Source organism: Elephantulus edwardii, unplaced genomic scaffold, assembly GCF_000299155.1.
Source record: "Elephantulus edwardii isolate Elephantulus edwardi_28Jun2011 unplaced genomic scaffold, EleEdw1.0 scaffold00075, whole genome shotgun sequence".
Classification (NCBI taxonomy): Eukaryota; Metazoa; Chordata; class Mammalia; order Macroscelidea; family Macroscelididae; genus Elephantulus; species Elephantulus edwardii.
Window position 1 is genome coordinate 14,895,723 of NW_006399825.1, and position 17,585 is coordinate 14,913,307.

At 42.3% G+C, this 17,585-nt stretch overlaps 1 protein-coding gene across 2 annotated transcripts in view; it reads left to right on the forward strand.

The window, feature by feature from the left end:
• The first annotated feature begins 17,188 nt into the window (after nucleotides 1-17,188).
• CREB1 (cAMP responsive element binding protein 1) overlaps nucleotides 17,189-17,585 on the forward strand; it is a 99,866-nt gene continuing 99,469 nt past the window's right edge. The window contains exon 1 of one of the 2 annotated variants that reach the window (XM_006889125.1): nucleotides 17,189-17,375. The gene's annotated coding sequence lies outside the window, so the exon portion shown is untranslated. The remainder of the gene's footprint in view (nucleotides 17,376-17,585) is intronic. The other variant, XM_006889124.1, reaches the window with a different exon arrangement.

A 17,585-nucleotide genomic window follows, 5' to 3' on the forward strand; every position in this document is an offset into this window, starting at 1 on the left:
ATGTGAGGTAGAATTCAACATCTTTGCTCCCAAGGAGCGTCCTGCAAAACACTGTGAACAACAGAGGAACATTGTTAGCTAAAGACCCAAGGCGGAGGCTCAGTTCTATCAGAGGTGAGGTGAGGGCGGTAGTTAATCTCACTGCTAAGAAAGTCCACCTCCAATGGATCTGATCATCAAAGAGAGGAAGAAGAGGATGGGGTCAGAATGAAAAAGTACAGAACACTAAGAGTTGGGGGAAAGGTGTTCAAACCCCTTCCCTAACCTGATCACTGAAAAGGAGCCTGAGAGAGGGCTTGGCCAAGGGTTCCTGCCTCCTAATAGAGAGAGGCACCTGGACTAGGAATGCAGACAAGCATGAGAACATGGGTAACCGGAGGGCCTTGATTCTCTGACTCAAGAGACAGCAGAGTACTGACTGTGCCTCAAGGCCAGAGTGGGGAAGGCAGCTTTCCCCCATGAGCTCTGCCAGGAATAAATAGTCTTTTCAATGGCCTACCATCAAGCCTTAAAGATCACACAGAAGTTTTTGAGAGTTCTAATCTCTCTTCATCCTCGCCAACATTTATTTGCTGTCCTGGTAAACTCTTATTGCTGTGGGGGTCACATAGTATCTCATTGTTTTAATTTGCTGCACAAAGGTTTTTGACCAGGTGCCACATTTCCCTGTCAGCAGGAGTAGGTTGCTTCTGAGATTCTAAAGAAAAAAACCTTACGTTTTCTAGATATTTAGAGGCCACTTGCATTCCTTGTCTCATGGACTCATCCTCCATTGTCAAAGCACAGTATCTTCCAGTCACTCTCACTTTCATTTTTTAGTATATTCATTTCATTATTATTTGAGAGAAGTCTTAGAATGCAAATTAATTTTTCATTCAACCATTCATACACATTTTTCCATAACATTCATTTCATGTCCACAATGTAATCACTTCTTCCTGTGATCTGGTTCCCATTAATCCTTCCGTACTGTTGTGTCTTCCTTTATTTTAGTGATACTATGTTGATCATCCTTTTACTTCTCTGCCTTTCCCTTCACCTATCTTCACACTATTCTCTATTTACAAGCTTTTACTCCCTACTCCCGGCCTCCCTCTCATCTAAGAATGATTCTGTGTTTGTCTAAACCTTTCTTTAGCATTTTTTCACCATGATCTTATGCAATATTTATCCTTTTGTGACTGACCAACTTATTTCCCTCAGCATAATGTCCTTTATATATTTTTTCATGTTCTGCAGTGTTTTGCAAATTTGTTACTGTTTTTTTTAGTGCTTTGTAGCACTTCATTGTGTGGACATGTCATGGTTTCTGTAAGCATTTGTACATCGAGAGGCACTTGCTTCCATCTCTTTCCTTCAATTGCAGGAATAACCAAGGGCGCACATACATCTATTTGTGTCACATCTCTTCTTTCTTTAGGATATGCACTTAAGAGCAATCCTGCTGGGGCAAATGGCATTTCTGTCCCCAACTTTCTAAGGAAGCCCAAATCTACTTTCCATAGTGGATCCACCATTTTACATTCCTGTTAGCAATGTTTGACACTTTGAATCTCACCACACCTTCACCAGCATTTGCTGTTCATTGTCTTATTGAACTTTGGAGTGGAATTATCTCTCAATGTTGTTTTTATTTGAAACTCACCAGCAGTCAAGAAATCAAAACATACGTTGCATTCAAAAAAATCTGTTGTCAAGAACCTCTCCAAGGTTCAATGACATCTGTTTAAAGAGTAAGGTGTACCTGACTCAAGCCATGGTCTTTTCAAGTACTTGCTATGCATTTGAAAGCTGGGCAGTGAATAAGGATAATGGAAGAAAAAGAACCCATAATATTAGAGGAGAGTACTGAATATCCCATTGGATGCTATGATGTTGTCCACTGGTCCAGTGGTAAGGGCCTTTGTCTTGATTTTAAGATGCACTCCATATTGAAGGATATAGTCTTTGATCTACTACAGTAAGCACTTCAGGTCCCCCTCACCTTTAGCAAGCATGGTTGTGTCATTTGCACAGCACAGGTTATTAATAAGCCTTCCTCTGATCCTGTTGTCACATTCTTCTTCATAGAGTCTTCCTTCATGAACTATTTGGACAGTGTACAGATTGAATAGGTATGGAGGAAGAATGCATCCTTCACTCACACTTTTTCCAATTTTAAGCCGTACAGTGTGTTCCCTTGTTCTGTTCCAACAACAGCTTTTTGGTCTAGGTATAGATTTAGTATGAGCACAACTAAGAGTTCTGGAATTCCAATTCTTCTTAATGTTAGCCATAGCATGTTGTGATCCACACAGTCAAATGCCTTTGATAAATGGAGAAAAATTGAGACTGTCAAGAGCTTCATTTTACTTGGATCCACAATCAATACACTTGATACCAGCAGTCAGGAGATGTATTGTCCTGGGAAAGTCTGTAGTTAGAGACCCTTCCAAATTATTGAGGAACAATGATGTCAGTTTTAGAACTAATGTACACCTGATTCAGGCCATGGTCTTTTTGGTTACTTGTCTTGTATCTGAGAGCTGGGCAACAAATAAGGATGACAGAAGAAGAATTGATTTCTTTGAACTGTGGTGTTGGAAAAGAGCACTGAACATCTCACGAACTGCCAAAAGAATAAACATACATGTTTTGGAGAAGATATAGCCAGAATGCTCCTTATAGACAAAGATGACAAAGCGTCTTTTCACATATTTCGGTCATGTTTCCAGAAGGAAGTATTCCTTGGAAAAGGACATCATAAAGTAGATGAAGACTCTCAATCAGGTGGATTGAAACAATGACTGCAGCAATGGGCTTCAGTGTGTGAAAGATTGCAATGATGACATAGTGTTCAGATCTGTTGTTCTCAATGGCACCTGACAACAACAACAGTAGCTAATGGTCTTGAGCATCTCTCCATGTGTTTATTGGACTGCAATCTCTTCTGAACAGCTATCATTGATAAAAAGATGAAATCTAAGTGAGGAAAAGACTGCCTCTTTGACAATGGTGCTGGTAAAACTGGATATGTACTTGCAAAAAAATGGAAGAATGATCCATACCTTATTCCATACACAAAATCTAACTCAAGATGGACAAGGACCTAGATGTAAAACCTAAAGCTATAAAAACAGTCAAAGAAAACATTGAGGGAAACTTAGGAATCCTAATATATGCCATAAATGTTGTTAGGTGCTGTTGAGATGAGTAAGACTCATAGAAACAGTATGAACAACAGATCTGAACCTTGTCCTGTCTTCTGCCATCACTAGATCAAAATAACTGAAAATGCACAAACAGCAGAGGACAAAGTAAAGCACTGGGTCCTCCTAAAAAAGCAGATCCTTATATGCATCAAAAGACTTCTCCACAATAGTAAAAAGGAGAGCCTACAGACTAGGAAGAAATATTTGTAATTACATAGCTGACAAGGGACTAAGCTCTAAAATTTACTGAAAATTCCAACATCTCAACAAGAAAAAGACAACCCAACTACAAAATGAGCAAAGGACTTTATTAGAATTCTTGTGGTCTCACTGGGCTCATTTGAATAGCACAAGATAATCTCTCCATCTCCTACTATTTCATTACTCAATCTTTAAAGTCTCTCTGCCTTGTAATGTCACATATTCATTTGTTCCACATATTAGGGTGTGGTCATATCAGTGAGGACTGTTATTCTGCTAACATCAGAGTTTATATCTTTTGTATTCCTTTATGTGGAGCATTGGGGGAAAATATGTATTCAATCACCTTGTTTTACTGAGAATGCAAATAGCATGTGTATTTGGTCCAATTCCTGGAATCCTTCTTGTATCTATTTCTAAAAGAGATAATTAACACAAATAAAATAATAATAAAAACATGAAAATCTTAGTAAAACCCCATTAGCACACACAAAACATTAAAACAAGTCCCAAACATATTTTCATAAACCCTACAGATACTGTGTAGAAGAGAAGCTTGTTGTTGGGTGCTGTCAAGTCTACTACCACCCATAGAGACCCTCTGAGCCACAGATCTGAACCTTGCCCTATTCTGTACCATCATCATGATTTCTGTTATGCTCACGCCATTGGGGTGATCACTGTGTCAATCCATCTTGTTGAGGGTCTTCCTCTCTTTGCCAGAGAATTGAAAATACAATGTCCTGGATTAGATGCATCTTAGTCTTTAAACAGACATCTCTGTTCTTCAGAATTTTGGAGAGATCCTTGACAATATATTTCCCCAGTGCAACATGTCTTTTGTTTTCTTGACTGCTGATAGTGAATCCAAGTAAAATGAAATTGTGGACAACTTCAGTCTTTCTTCCATCTATCATGATGTTATCTGTCAGTCAAGGGGTGAGAAATTCTGTTTTCTTGATGTTGCGCTGAATCCATATTGTAGCCTCTCTTCTTCAGTGTATGCAACAAAGGAAGGTTGTGCTGTTTGCATAATGCAGGTTGTTGATGAGTTGCCTTCCAACCCTGATGCCATATTCTTCACACAGGATAGCTTCTCAAATTTATTTTCCCAGCAGACAGATTGAATGTTCTTTTTGCTGTTGTTAGGTGCCATCGATTTGAGCACAAGTCATAGTGAACAAAAAATATGAACGCTGTCTTTTCCTGGGCCATCTTTATCATCCCTGGCACACTTGAGCCTATTGCTGTAGTCACTGTGCCAATTCATCTGGTTGACAGTCTTCCTCTCTTTCACCAACACTCCACATTTCCAAGCTTTATGCTCCTCTAAAAAAAAAAAAACACCTTTTCCTGGCAACACGTCTAAAGTATGTAAGAGGAAGCTTTGCTATCTTTGCCTCTAAGGAGCACTCTGGCTGTACACTCTCTAAGACATATCTGTTTGTTATTTTGGCAGTTTATGACATACTCATTATTCTTTTCCAACACCACAGTTCAAAGGCATCAGTTCTTCTTCTGTTATCTTTATTCATTTTCTAGCTCTCAGCTGTGTAGCAAGTGATTGAAAAGATGATGGTGTGCATCAGGTACACCTTAGTCTTCAAACTACCATCATTGTTCCTCAATAATTTTGAGAGGTCCCTGACTGCAGAATTTCCCAGTCCAATACATTTTATCTCCTGACTGCTGGTAGCAAAGGTCTTGATACTGGATCCAAGTAAAATGAAGTCATTGACAGTTTCAATCTTTTCTCCATCAATCTGTCCAGAGGTGAGAATTTTTATTTTCTTGATGGTGAGATATAATCTTTATTGAAGGCTGTAGTCTTTGATCTTCTTTATCATGGTTGTATCCTTATTGCATGCTGAGCAAATGATTCAAGAAGCTGTACTCTATGAAGAAGAATGTGGCATCAGGGTTGGCGGAAGACTCATCAACAACATACATTATGCAGATGACAGATTGAATAAGTATGGAGAAAAGATACAATTCATCTTTCTTTTAAACCATGCAGTGTTCCCTTGCTCTGTTTAGACAACTGCTTCTTGGTTTGTGTATAGATTTTGCATTAGCACATTTAAATGTTCTCAGATTCCTATTCTTCTCAGTGTTATGCATAATTTGTTATGATCCACACAAATACCTCTACATAATCAATAAAATATAAGTAAACATCTTTTCGGTATTCTCTGCTTTCAGTTAAGATCCATCTGAAATGAGTAGTGATGTCCCTTGTGCCATGATCTCTTCTGAATCCAGCTTGAGTTTCTGGCACTTCCCTGTTGATGTACTGCTCGAATTATTTTTAAGTAATCTTCAGGAAGATTTTATTTGCATTGCTTGATAATTTCTTTATTCTGTTGGAGCACCTCTTTTCAGAATGACTATAGATCTCTTCTAGTTGGTTGGCAAAGGCGGCTGTCTTCCGTATTTGTTGGCCGAAACTGGCCCAGGCTTGCATCTGTTTTCTGAAACACTTCAAATGGTATTCTACCAATTCTTGGGGACTTATTTTTGACCAATGCCTTCAGTGCAGCTTGGATTTCTTCCTTCGGTAATGTTGTTGTTATGTACTGTTGAGTCACTTGTGACTCTTTGTGACCCTATGCACTATTGTGCATAGCTTGGAACCCTGCCCTATGCTGAGCCAATATCACTGTTTCTGACACATCTTTTCCCATTACCCTAGTCACTCTGTCAATCCATTTTATTCAGGGTCTTCTTCTCCACCCTTGTAAGCATGATGTCCTTCTTGAAGGACTGACCCCTCTGGGCAACATGCCCAAAATATGTGAAACAGAGCTTCAAAATCCTTGCCTCCAAGGAGCAACTTTGTTTACCTTCTCCAAGACAGATATGTTTGTTCTCTCAATGGTCCACAGTATGTTCAATACTCTTCTCCATCATCACAACTCAAATGCACTGATTCCTATTCTGTCATCCTTAGTCATTGTCTGGCTCTCCAATGCATAGAAAGTAATTGTGAAGACCATGGCCTGGATCAAGTACACATAGTCTCCAGACTGACATCCTTGCTCTTCAGCACTCTGAAGAGGTCCCTGACAGCAGAATTTTCCAATGCAATTCGCCTTTTGACTTCCTGACTGCTAATGCCAAGAGTGTTGATTGTGGAACCAAGCAAGCTGAAATTGTTAACAATCTCAGTATCTTCTCCCTCTAATGATGCTGCCAATTGGTCCAGTGTTGAGAATATTTGTTTTCTTGATGTTGAATTTCAACTTGTATTGGAGATTGTAGTCCTTGACCTTCTGTAGCAAATGCTTCAGGTCCTCCTCAGTATCAGCAAACATGGTGTATCATCTTCATAACATAGGTTCTTTATGGGTCATCTTAATCATATTCTACTTCTAGAAATGGTTCCTAATTCTTTTAGATATGGTGACTCTGTGTATCCTTTCCATCTTCTTTTGGTGTTTCCCGTATCATACAAGATTTTCCAACTGCTGTTCCTTCTTCACTGTTTCCTACTTTTTTGCATTCCAGTCATCAATTATCACTAACATATCCTGATGGCATGTTCTGTCAATTTCATACTGCAAAATTTGGTAAAAATTCTCAATTTCTTTCTCTTCAGCACTAGATGTAGGTGCATATACTTGAGTAATAATCATGTTAACAGGTCTTCCTTGTATGCATATGAATATTACCCTATCTCTCGCAACATTTTATTTCAAAATAGAACTTGAAATTGACCTTTTTTACTATAAATCCAATGCCATTCTTTTTGCTTTTCATTCCCTGAATAGTTTGCCATATGATTATCTTATTCAAAGTGGCCATAGCTGCTCCATCACATCTCACTAATGCCTAGTATGCCAGTATTCATGTGTTCCAATTCATTCTTAACGATTTCCAGTTTTCCAATATTCAAGCTCCATACATTCCATGTACCTATTGTTAAGCAATGTTTGTTACTGATTTTCCTCATTTCCTGACTTTCATTCTGAGCTCTACCATTACAACCATAACTATCACCTTTGTTTAGTGTTCATAGGGTTTTCAAAAGCCTTTTATTTAGGAAGTAGGACGCGCTATTCCTTAGAGAGGAACATGATGTTGGGAAGGGTAGAAGGTCAGCGAAGGAGAGGAAGATCCTCAACCAGATGGATTGACAAGGCGACTGATGCAATGGACTCTTATGTGTTAGGAAGTGTGAGGATGGCACAGGAAAGGACTGGGCTTAGATCTTTTGTTCATAGGATTGCTCTGAGTTGTACTTGACTTGATGGCACCTAACAACAACTAAGATAAGATTTTGCCCATTGAACCCTTCAGTATTGCAACTCAAGGCTTGTTCATCAGTTCTTTCAGCTTGAGAAATGCTGAACATGCTTTTCTGGTTTGGTTTTCTAACACCACCTTCTTGCCCATTTCATTGTGATACTTTGTTTTTCATTCCAGTCACCAATTATTATTAGTGCATTCTGAATGCATCTTCCATCAGTCTCAGACCGCAAAAGTTGGTTGAAATTCTCAATTTCTTTATCTTTGGCTTTCTTGGTTGGTACATATATTTGGACAAAAGTTGTATTAAGAAGAATTCTTTGTAGGTTTATCAATCACTCATAGCATTATACTTTAGAATAGATCTTGAAATGCTTTTTGACAATGAATACCATACTATTCTTCTTCAATTTGTATTTTCTGGTATAGTATATCAAGTGATTCTCTGATTCAAAATGGCCAATACCAAGCCATCTTACCTGGCTAATATGTAAGATATTGATCTTTTTGTGCTTCATTTCATTTTTAACAACTCTCAATTTTCCTAGATTCATAGTTCTCACATTCCATGTTGTACATTGGCATACTGATGGCTTAATAGGTATGTTGTACTGCCAACCCAAAGCAGGCCATTTCAATCTACCAGGTGCCCTGCAGAAGACGAACAATCTCCTGTGTGATGGATCACCTCTGTGAACAAACTCGTTAGAGGGTCAGTTCAGTTATGAGTTGGTTCAAACTCAACAGCAGTCAATCACCCAAGAAAAAAATCGGAAATGAGCATAAGAAATCAACACAGTGCATAAGGTGAAGGTGGCGAATTAAGACTTAGAATTGGAAATTCTAAATCTAACCCTACTTTTCATATTTACATACTTTGAATTTGGAAGAGTAAAAAACTTCTTTACAAACTGAGGAAACTAAAATCCAGAGACAGTATGGCAATTGAAATTAGCACACACATGTGGAAACCTCTAGTGAAACATCTGGCAAGTTGAAGAGTGGACTCTGAAGCAAAAAGAGGCACTGAGAGCATGAAATATGATAACATGAAGACTCAATAGATGGATAATAAACTAAAAGCAAATCATCCTATTCCTACAAAGATAGATTATCTTGTCCACAACATCATACATTTTTTAAAGAACATACATCTTATTGAACGGATATCATTGAATTGACTCTATAGGACTACTATTTTTATTCTTTCAAAATTATTTTCATGAACTACCATGGACTGCCAAAAGAACACACACAAATCTATCTTGGAGGAAGTGCAAGCAGGATCTCCTTAGAGGTGAGAATGATGAAATTCGCCTCACAAGCTCTGGGCATGTTGTTAGAAGGGGTCAGTCCAGTGAATTTAATAATGTGATTTAGCACGTTGTTGATAATGATGGTGCAGGATAACACAATGTTCTGATCTGTCCAGAGGGGCCCTGACTGAGTAGCACCCAACAACAACAGCAGTAATATGCCAGACATGATCCTACACATTAAAGATATACAAACTTGGCATCACTTAAGTGTATCAAGGAAATGGGCAGTTAAACCAACGGCGGCAGGTAAGTGTGATAAGAGCTTTGTTGGAAACAAAAATAGAGTTTGAGCACCAAAACTAGACTTAGGTGGTAGGTTGTTGATTGCTGTCAAGTAGAGCATGACTCATAGCGACCCTATGACCAAAAGGCCTGATGCATTTCTATAACTATCGTCATTTCTCAAAGTTCATGGACTTTCCAGAAGCATGTTAGGAAGTGGATGCCACACCTGCTTCCAAGTAGGTGGTAGAAGTGGGGTTAAGCAGGGTCCTCAGAGTTAATGAAACACCCTTTATGTCTAAGCTGAAGAATAACAGCTAGTGAAGTAAAAGCAGGAGAGAAGAGGGTCAGCAGACGAGAGACAGGTATTTGGGAGTTATGGAACTATTTAAGTTACTTAAAGCACTATGACTGGATAAGATCACCGAGAAAGTTGAGATATAAAAGGCACAAGGATAGAACCCTAGGATGTTCCAATAGTATGAGTTCAGTTAGCAAAGGAGATTGAAAACAGTTAATAAGATAAGGGAGAACCAGTTAAACCAAGTGTGTTGTGAACCAAGGGGAAAATGTATCACAGGGAGATGGGAGCAATCAACTGCGTCAAATGAATGAAGACTGACAACTGAACATGGATTAAGCAACATGGAAATACTGATGAACTTGACAAGGTCTGTTTCAGTGCAATTCAGGGTCAAGTGCTAGTTGGAATGGATTTAACATAAAATGTGAGGAAAGGAATTAGGGCAGTGAAGAGCCCTCTTTCATTACCTAGATATAACAGGGCAATAGGATCCCAGAACACTGAGATAGGATGATGGGTGGGGGGTGAGACTTAGGTTGCAACTTCAAGGAGTTTTTCACCAAGGAGAAAGTTTTGTTTTTATTTTGAGGTAGTTGATTTTTGTTTTTTTGTTTGTTTTAAGGAGAATGAGTTAGAGAAGTCAAGATGCATTTTGTTTTCATTTAAAGATGCAATTTATTAATTTGCATAGAGAATTGTAGCTACTAACCATCCAGTTTTGAACAATTTAGTCCATTCTCTTCTCTGTTGGAAAATTATTTGGAAAGTCAAATGAGGTGAGTTCTGGTGGCCTAGTAGCAAGAAGCTGCACTGCAATCCCAGAGGTGGGCAGTTCAAATCCACCAGATGCTCTGCTGGAGAAAGAAGGACAATCTCCTCCTGTACCAGTCAGATCTGATTTGACGGTACATACACAGCTTCAGTTTGCTTGGCTCCACAGTCAACACTCTTGGCACCAGCAGCCAGGAAATTAGAAGACGTATTGCCATGGGAAAGTCTGCTGTTAGGGACCTCTCCAAAGTGCTGAAGAGCAAGCGTGTCTCTCTGGAGACTGTGAGTCTGATACAGGCCATGGTCTTTGCTATCACTTGTTATGCATCTGAGAGTTGGACAATGACTAAGGAGGATAGAAAGAGAATTGATGCCTTTGAGCTGTGGTGCTGGAGAAGAGTATTGAGAATACCATGGACTGCTAGGAAAACAAACAGATTTGTCCTGGAAAGGGTTAAACCGGTTGGCTCCTTGGAGGCAAGGGGAGGCTCCGTCTAACATACTTTGGACATGTTGCAAGGAGGGACAGGTCCTTGGAGAGGGACATCATGCTTGGTAGGGTAGAGGGACAGCGCAGAAGGGGAAGGCCCCCTATGAAGTGGATTGATTCAGTGACTGGGGTAATCAGGATGGGTTTGTTGGAGACGGTGCAATTGGCACAGGACAGAGCAGAGTTTAGGGATGTCGTACATAGGGTCACTATGAGTTGTAAGTGACTCGATGGCACATACCACCACTAAAAAAAAAAATAAAGGGAAAAAAAAAAAGTACCCACTTCAGGGTCACTCTAAAAAAAAAAAAGTCAAATGAAAATTGCAGGCTTATTTAGTATTGATAATAGCTCTACCTTGCTGTTATCTGTGACATTCTTCATTCTGACTATGAAGAATCTCGGCAACAATCTACATGGAATGTGAAGAATGCTGAGAAAATAAACTGCTTAAATCAGCTGTAGTACTTCTTGACTTATGCTGGAAAAAGCTGGTTATTCTTTTTTTTTTTTTTTCATGTAAAGAGCATCAAGTGCCAAAACAGGGATACAAGTTCAATAAAACAAAATTTGCATTTTCAGATTCATAGTTTAATAGGGATGCAGACAAGCAGTTACCACGTATGTCATGTATTGAATTGTATCCCCCAAAATTAAATGCATGTGAATGTGAAAGCTCTGTTTTCTCCATCGTCAATAAACCAAATAGTTGTAAAAGGATTAAGGGTGGAGTGTAATACTCTTTTATCCCATCACAGCCACAATCCTACAGATATAATGGGTTTTCCCTAGGATGTGGCCTTATCACACAAGACTGAAAAGGGAAGGAAAATGAAGTGGGTGGGGGAGAATCTATCAAAAAAAGAATATGCAGGAATGGAATGGGTCCTTTTGGATCTAGGCCCCTGTAAGAGGATGCTCCTTGACGCGAGGAAAGCCAGATTGATTTAGATCATTAACAGGATGTGAGCTTTTTACTTGGAATGAGGGGGAAGGCACTACAGTTATTTAGCAAAACAATGTGATCTGATTGACATTCTAAACCAATTACCATGAGCCCTATGTTGGAAAATTCCCTATAGAAGACAAGGAAAGTTAGGTAGACCTTTTAAGAGTGACCCAGGCAAGAGATCAAGGTATCCCAGATGCTGCAGCTAGCTAACAGTGGAGGGAGTGAGAATCAGTTTGGGAATACACTGAAGGTATGTTATTGTTATGTGCTGTTGAGTTGCCTACCACTCATAGTGATCTTATGTCCAAAAGTTCTGAAGCCTGCCCTATCCTGAACCAGTCTCATTGACTCTGGCATACCTACCCCCATTACCTCAGTTACTGTATCAATCCATTTCATATAGGATCTTCTTCTCCTGGGCTGTTTAGCCTTCCGAGCATGATGTTCTTCTCCAAGGACCTGTCCCTTCTGGTCATGTGCCCAAAGTATGTGAAACAGGGCTTAAAAATCCTAACCTCCAAGGAGAAACTTGGTTTCACTCTCTCTAGTACAGTAAAGTTTGTTCTCTTTACAGTCCAGGGAATGTTCAAGACCATTTTTCAGCACAACTCAAAGGCATCAATTCTTCTTCTTAGTCATCACCCTTAGTCATTGTCCAGCTCTCCAATGCATACCAAGTAATCGCAAAGCCATGGCCGGTATCAGGCGCATCTAAGTCTCTAGACTGACATCGCTGCTTCTCAATACTCTGGGGAGATCCCTGACCACTGAATTTCCAAGTGCAATTCATCTTTTGATTTCCTGATTGCTGGTGCCAAGTATTGACTGTGGAGCTGAGCAAGCTCAAATTGTTAACAACCTGTCTCTTCTCCATCTATCATGATGCTGCCAATCGGCCCAGTGGTGAGAATCTTTATCTTCTTGATGTTGAGCTTCAACCAGTATACTGAAGCTCAATATATTTAAGGTATAGCCAGTAAGATTTCCAGACAGATGTGAAGTGTGAGAGAAATGAAGGCATCAACAAACAAATCAAGATTCTTAACCTCAGCAATCAACACAGGAGAGGCTTAAGACTTAAGCCCACCTTAAGACTGGGTGGGGGGAATCTCTCCAATTTTGAACATGTTGAGTTTGTCTAAATGTCTATTCAAATATGGATGGCATCTCTGATCCTCTTGGCCTTGTTTAACTGTTATATCCTTGGTACACTCAATATTAGAAGTTAAGTCATTCTGTCCCCATTGCTGACAGCTAACCTCAGGCAGCGACAAATCTACAGGGCTAATGTTTGGGCCTCCAGTTTTGGTCACAAATCTCAGAAGAGCTGTCTGGCACCCACACAAAATAGAAATGGGAAGGGGTTCTCTGTAATAAAAGAGTTAACATTTTAGTCTAAACTACCTTCATCTCTGGGAGTTTAGTGATAAGGAGCTGTGCTATCATCCCAAAGGTGCACAGCTTGAATCCACCAGCTGTTGTTCCTTGGGAGGAAGATGGGCAATCTTCTCTAGTGTGATTTACTGCCTCTGAAAACCTGCTGGAGGGTCAGCCATGAGTCAGTTCCCAGCAACAAACCTTTATCTCTTGCTTGAAGACTTGCTTTTGCCTCAGGCTTTGTTTTCTGTGGGGAATCCAGGCTAACACAACATACAAATGGAAACATGAATAGGTAGTTGTTCATGATTCTGGCATTTAGGAGAGTAGTTGGGGGTGAGGGGAGGCAAATACCATTTTGAAGTTGTCAGCATTTGCTTACAATCATGAGGCAGGATGAGAACACAGATAAACGAAGGATGAGAGGCTGAAGATTCCAGCATCTCTGAAAGCAGAGAATATCTGTTTAGTTCACTGCTGTATCCTGTTTCTAGCACAGAGCACAGTGTACAGCTCATTAACAATTTCTGGAATGAAAATAATAGGTCACCATGGCCTTGGGGTTAGAAGGGAAAGCAAATCAAGAGATAGGAAGTGATGAACTGGAAGGTTAGGGAATGTTCATGGAACTTGAGGTCATAGTAAGGACAGAATTAGATTCCCCAATGGAAGAGAAAAGAACAGGGAAAGGAAGGTGAAGTTAGTGAAAAGCTCTCAAATACCACTTCCCTTGAGAAGTATTTTACAGTCATCTCATGGAATCTTGTTCTCTGGATTTCTTTGAAAAACACGTCTATTTCTCCATCTTATGCTATGTCAAAGGCTCATTAACAACCTGTGTTAATGAGATACAGATGACCTTGTTTTTGGAAATTGAGGAGGACTTGATATGTTTGCTGCAGATCAAAGACTACAGCTTTCAACATGGATTATGTTTCAACATCAAGAAAAACAAAAATTTTCGCCACCAGAGATAGGCAACATTTGATTAATGGAGAATATACATTGTCAGTGATCTCATCTTGCTTGGATCCATAATCAACACCCTTGGTGCCAGCAGTCAAGAAATCAAAAGGCGTACTGCATTGGGAAAGTCTGTAAAAGATCTCTCCAAAGACTAAGGCACAATCATGTCAGCTTGAGGCCTAAGGTGTGTCTGATTCAAGCCATGGTCTTTTCAATCATTCTCTTTTCAATCATTCGTTATACATCTGAGAGGTGGACAATGAACAAATAAGGATGACAGAAGAATTGACGCCTTTGAATTTTGGTGTTGGAGAATGTCCCATGGACTGCCAAAAGTGCAAACAGGTATGTCTTGGAGAAGGTGAAGCCAGAGTGCTCTTAAGAGGCAAAGATGGCAAAGCTTTCTCTCACGTACTTTGGGCATGATGTTTTTGTGTACTAAGGAATCAGCACTGACCCATACTTTACCTTTTGGTATGTTTTCAGAGGCAGGTAATTGCATAGGAGAATGTCCATCCTTCTCCTCTGGAGCAGCGGTGACCTTGAACTGTGTGCCTTTGGGATTGCAGCACTGCTTCAAGCCACTAACTAGGCCACCAGAGCTCCCTAAGGCATGTTGTTAGGAGGAGTTATTCTTGGAAAGGGATACCATGATAGGAAAAGTGAAAGATCAGCAAAAGAGCAGGCCCTCAGTGTAATTTATTGACACAGTGACTGCAACAATGAGTGAGATCAAGTATGTCATAGGGGATGAGGATGGCACAGGAGAGACCAAGGTTCAGATCTGTTGTTCAGACGGTTGCAGTGACTCATACTTTACACAACGTAACAACAATCTCTAAAGAGTTCTCTAAGGAGTTAACAAGCTCTACTTTAAGGAGTTCTGGTGAGTTACGGTGGTCCATAGGGAGCTAGCTACACTGTGAATTCAAAGGTGGTGCTTCTCTCATGCTTTGAATCCACCAACTGCTCTTGAGGAGAAAGACTGCCTCTGAAAACCCACTGGAGGGTTAAGTTATGAGTCAGTTTTGACTCAACAGCAAAGAGAGATAAGAGCATTCTTCCTTTGCAGGCCTTCAAGCAAGCCATGAAGATAGTATAGACTAGGGTGGGGATGAAAATGTGGCAATGAGAATAGAGGCCATAGACACAAGAGGTATTTAGGAGACAATCTAAGGTGTGACAAAAGTCCCCCAGGTTGTTACTTGAACTGTGTAAACAGTGCTCACGAGGAGCAAAGTTTTGGGAAGATGGCATACTGGTTGTGTAGGATGTATCCCTGTTACCTAAATGAAAGTGTAACATAGCCATTGGAAATATTAACGCAGAGAACAAAACGTCCAATCTGGGTCTGTGTCTCTAAGAGGGTTTGATGTCCATGAGAGAGGGTGATACAATCTAGAAAAACGGACATGGTGGGACTCCAGAAGAAGGGCAGCATTCTTAGCTCACTAACAACCCAAACACAAGATTCCCATGAATCAATTCCATTTCACAAAGACCCTTGGGGCAAAGCAGAACTGCCTATAGGGTTTCAAAGGCTGTAAATATTTATGGAAGCAACTACTGCCTCATCATTCTTCAGCAAAGCAGCTACTGCCTGGCTGAGAACTAATGACCATTTGTTAGCAGCGTGCCACCAGGGATTCCAATACTTAAGGAATAGATAAGAGACACTAGTTGTTAAAGAGCTAGCAGAGAAGGGGAAAATTCTGGCCTGAGAGCAGAGAGGTGGGCTATCAGTAGTGTCAAACGCTGGGATGCAGTCTGAGGATGGACAATGGTCACCTGAAGCATGTCCAGTGTGATTCAGAGGTGCTTCTAGCGAATGATCAGGTCACAGAGTATCAACAGAGGAGCACATACGTGGAGTTGTAGCACACGCATGGAGTAGGACACACGTGGAGTTGTGGCTGGAGAGAACTATGGGGAGAAATCTTGTTAATGAAAGGAGACTTAACTATTAAGAGACAGTGCAGATAGAAACATTGAAAACAGAGAGCTACTCTTCAGTCTCAAATCCTTGAAAAAGTAGAAGTGGGGCGGCCTCAAGGAAAGGTAATTTCTTAAGTGCCCAGATTTGAAACCTGTTGTCATCTTCCAAAAGGTGTATTTGCTTTAATGGACAGCAAGCAAACAGATCCGAAATGCTGAGTTTAAAAAAAAAAAGGAGGGGAAAAAAGGAGTTAGGAAGTAGTATGGCGTTAGGGCGACCTCTGCAAGAGCAATAATACTGTCCTGACAACGGAAGTCACACAGTGGGGTTTAGCGCGGAGGTGGGTGGTGAACGGGGTGATGGGTGCAAACCACTGCTGCAGGAAACAGGCTGTGAAAAGCAAGCGACACAGGATGTTGCCTAAGACAGGCGGGCAGTGGGGTATCTCGGCAGGCCGATGATGTGCCTCCGGGTGCCAGCCGCCCTCGCTGCGGGACCATCGCGACCTGGTGTGGTCGGGCTGGTCCCCCGGGAAGACGGCCCGCTAGCGCTCGTCGGGCCGCCCCGCTGATTCCCGGGCCGCCGCAGCGCAGGCCGAGAAGCCTCTCCGCATGGCGGCCGCACGGCGCCCGGGCCCGCGCAGCGCTCGCGCGTCCCACCGCCCCGCCAGGCCGCAGGCCCCGGGGGCTTTTGCAGAAGCGCCCTCGCTCGCCTCTTCCCGTCTCGGCTCGCGCACCCCTTCTCTCGATCCGAGTCCCAGACCCCGCGGCGCGTCTCCCCCGTCCGCAGCGCGTGCGGTCGTGCCAGGGGCCGCGGCGCCCGGGGCTGCACGCGAGCTCGGTGCATCGCCGAGCGCTCGGTTTACGCCGCAGGCGCAGGCCTGCGCGGGGGCTTTCCGACAAGCCTTGCTCGGAATTCCCCCACCAAGTCACACACAAACCCCGTTCTTTCTTCAGATTTCCGCTGTCGGGTTTAATCCACGGAAATCTCACGGCGCGGCTTTCTCGAGGGTCTCGGCCCAGCCGCTACCTCTCTGCCTCTCGGCTCTGGATGGGCTCCTCGCCTCCCAACCCGAAGAAGCCCGAAGGTCTTCGGCAAGATTCGAGCGCGGCGCAGGGGGCGGGGCCACTCGGGCTCCTCCGGGCCGAGCTCGGCTGTTTCCGTGCGCGGCCGCTGCGCACTCGGCACTGGGCGGCGCTGGCTGGCTCCCTGGCTGCGGCTCCTCAGTCAGCGGCGGCTGCTGCTGCCTGTGGCCCGGGCGGCTGGGAGAAGCGGAGTGTTGGTGAGTGACGCGGCGGAGGTGTAGTTTGACGCGGTGTGTTACGTGGGGGAGAGAATAAAACTCCAGCGAGATCCGGGCCGCGAACGAAAGCAGTGACGGAGGAGCTTGTACCACCGGTAAGAGGAGCAGGAGGAGGAGGCAGGAACCAGAGAGAGCCGGGGGGACAGAGGGGGGACGGGGAGGCGCCGGACACCCGCGCTCGGGGCCTTCCCCTCGCAGGAGGGGCCGCGGTAAAGATGGAGCCTCCGCCCGAGCCCCACAACATCGCCGCCGCTCGCAGCGAACAAAGAATAATGGCGGACTGGAGCCAGCGGCGGCCGGGGCGG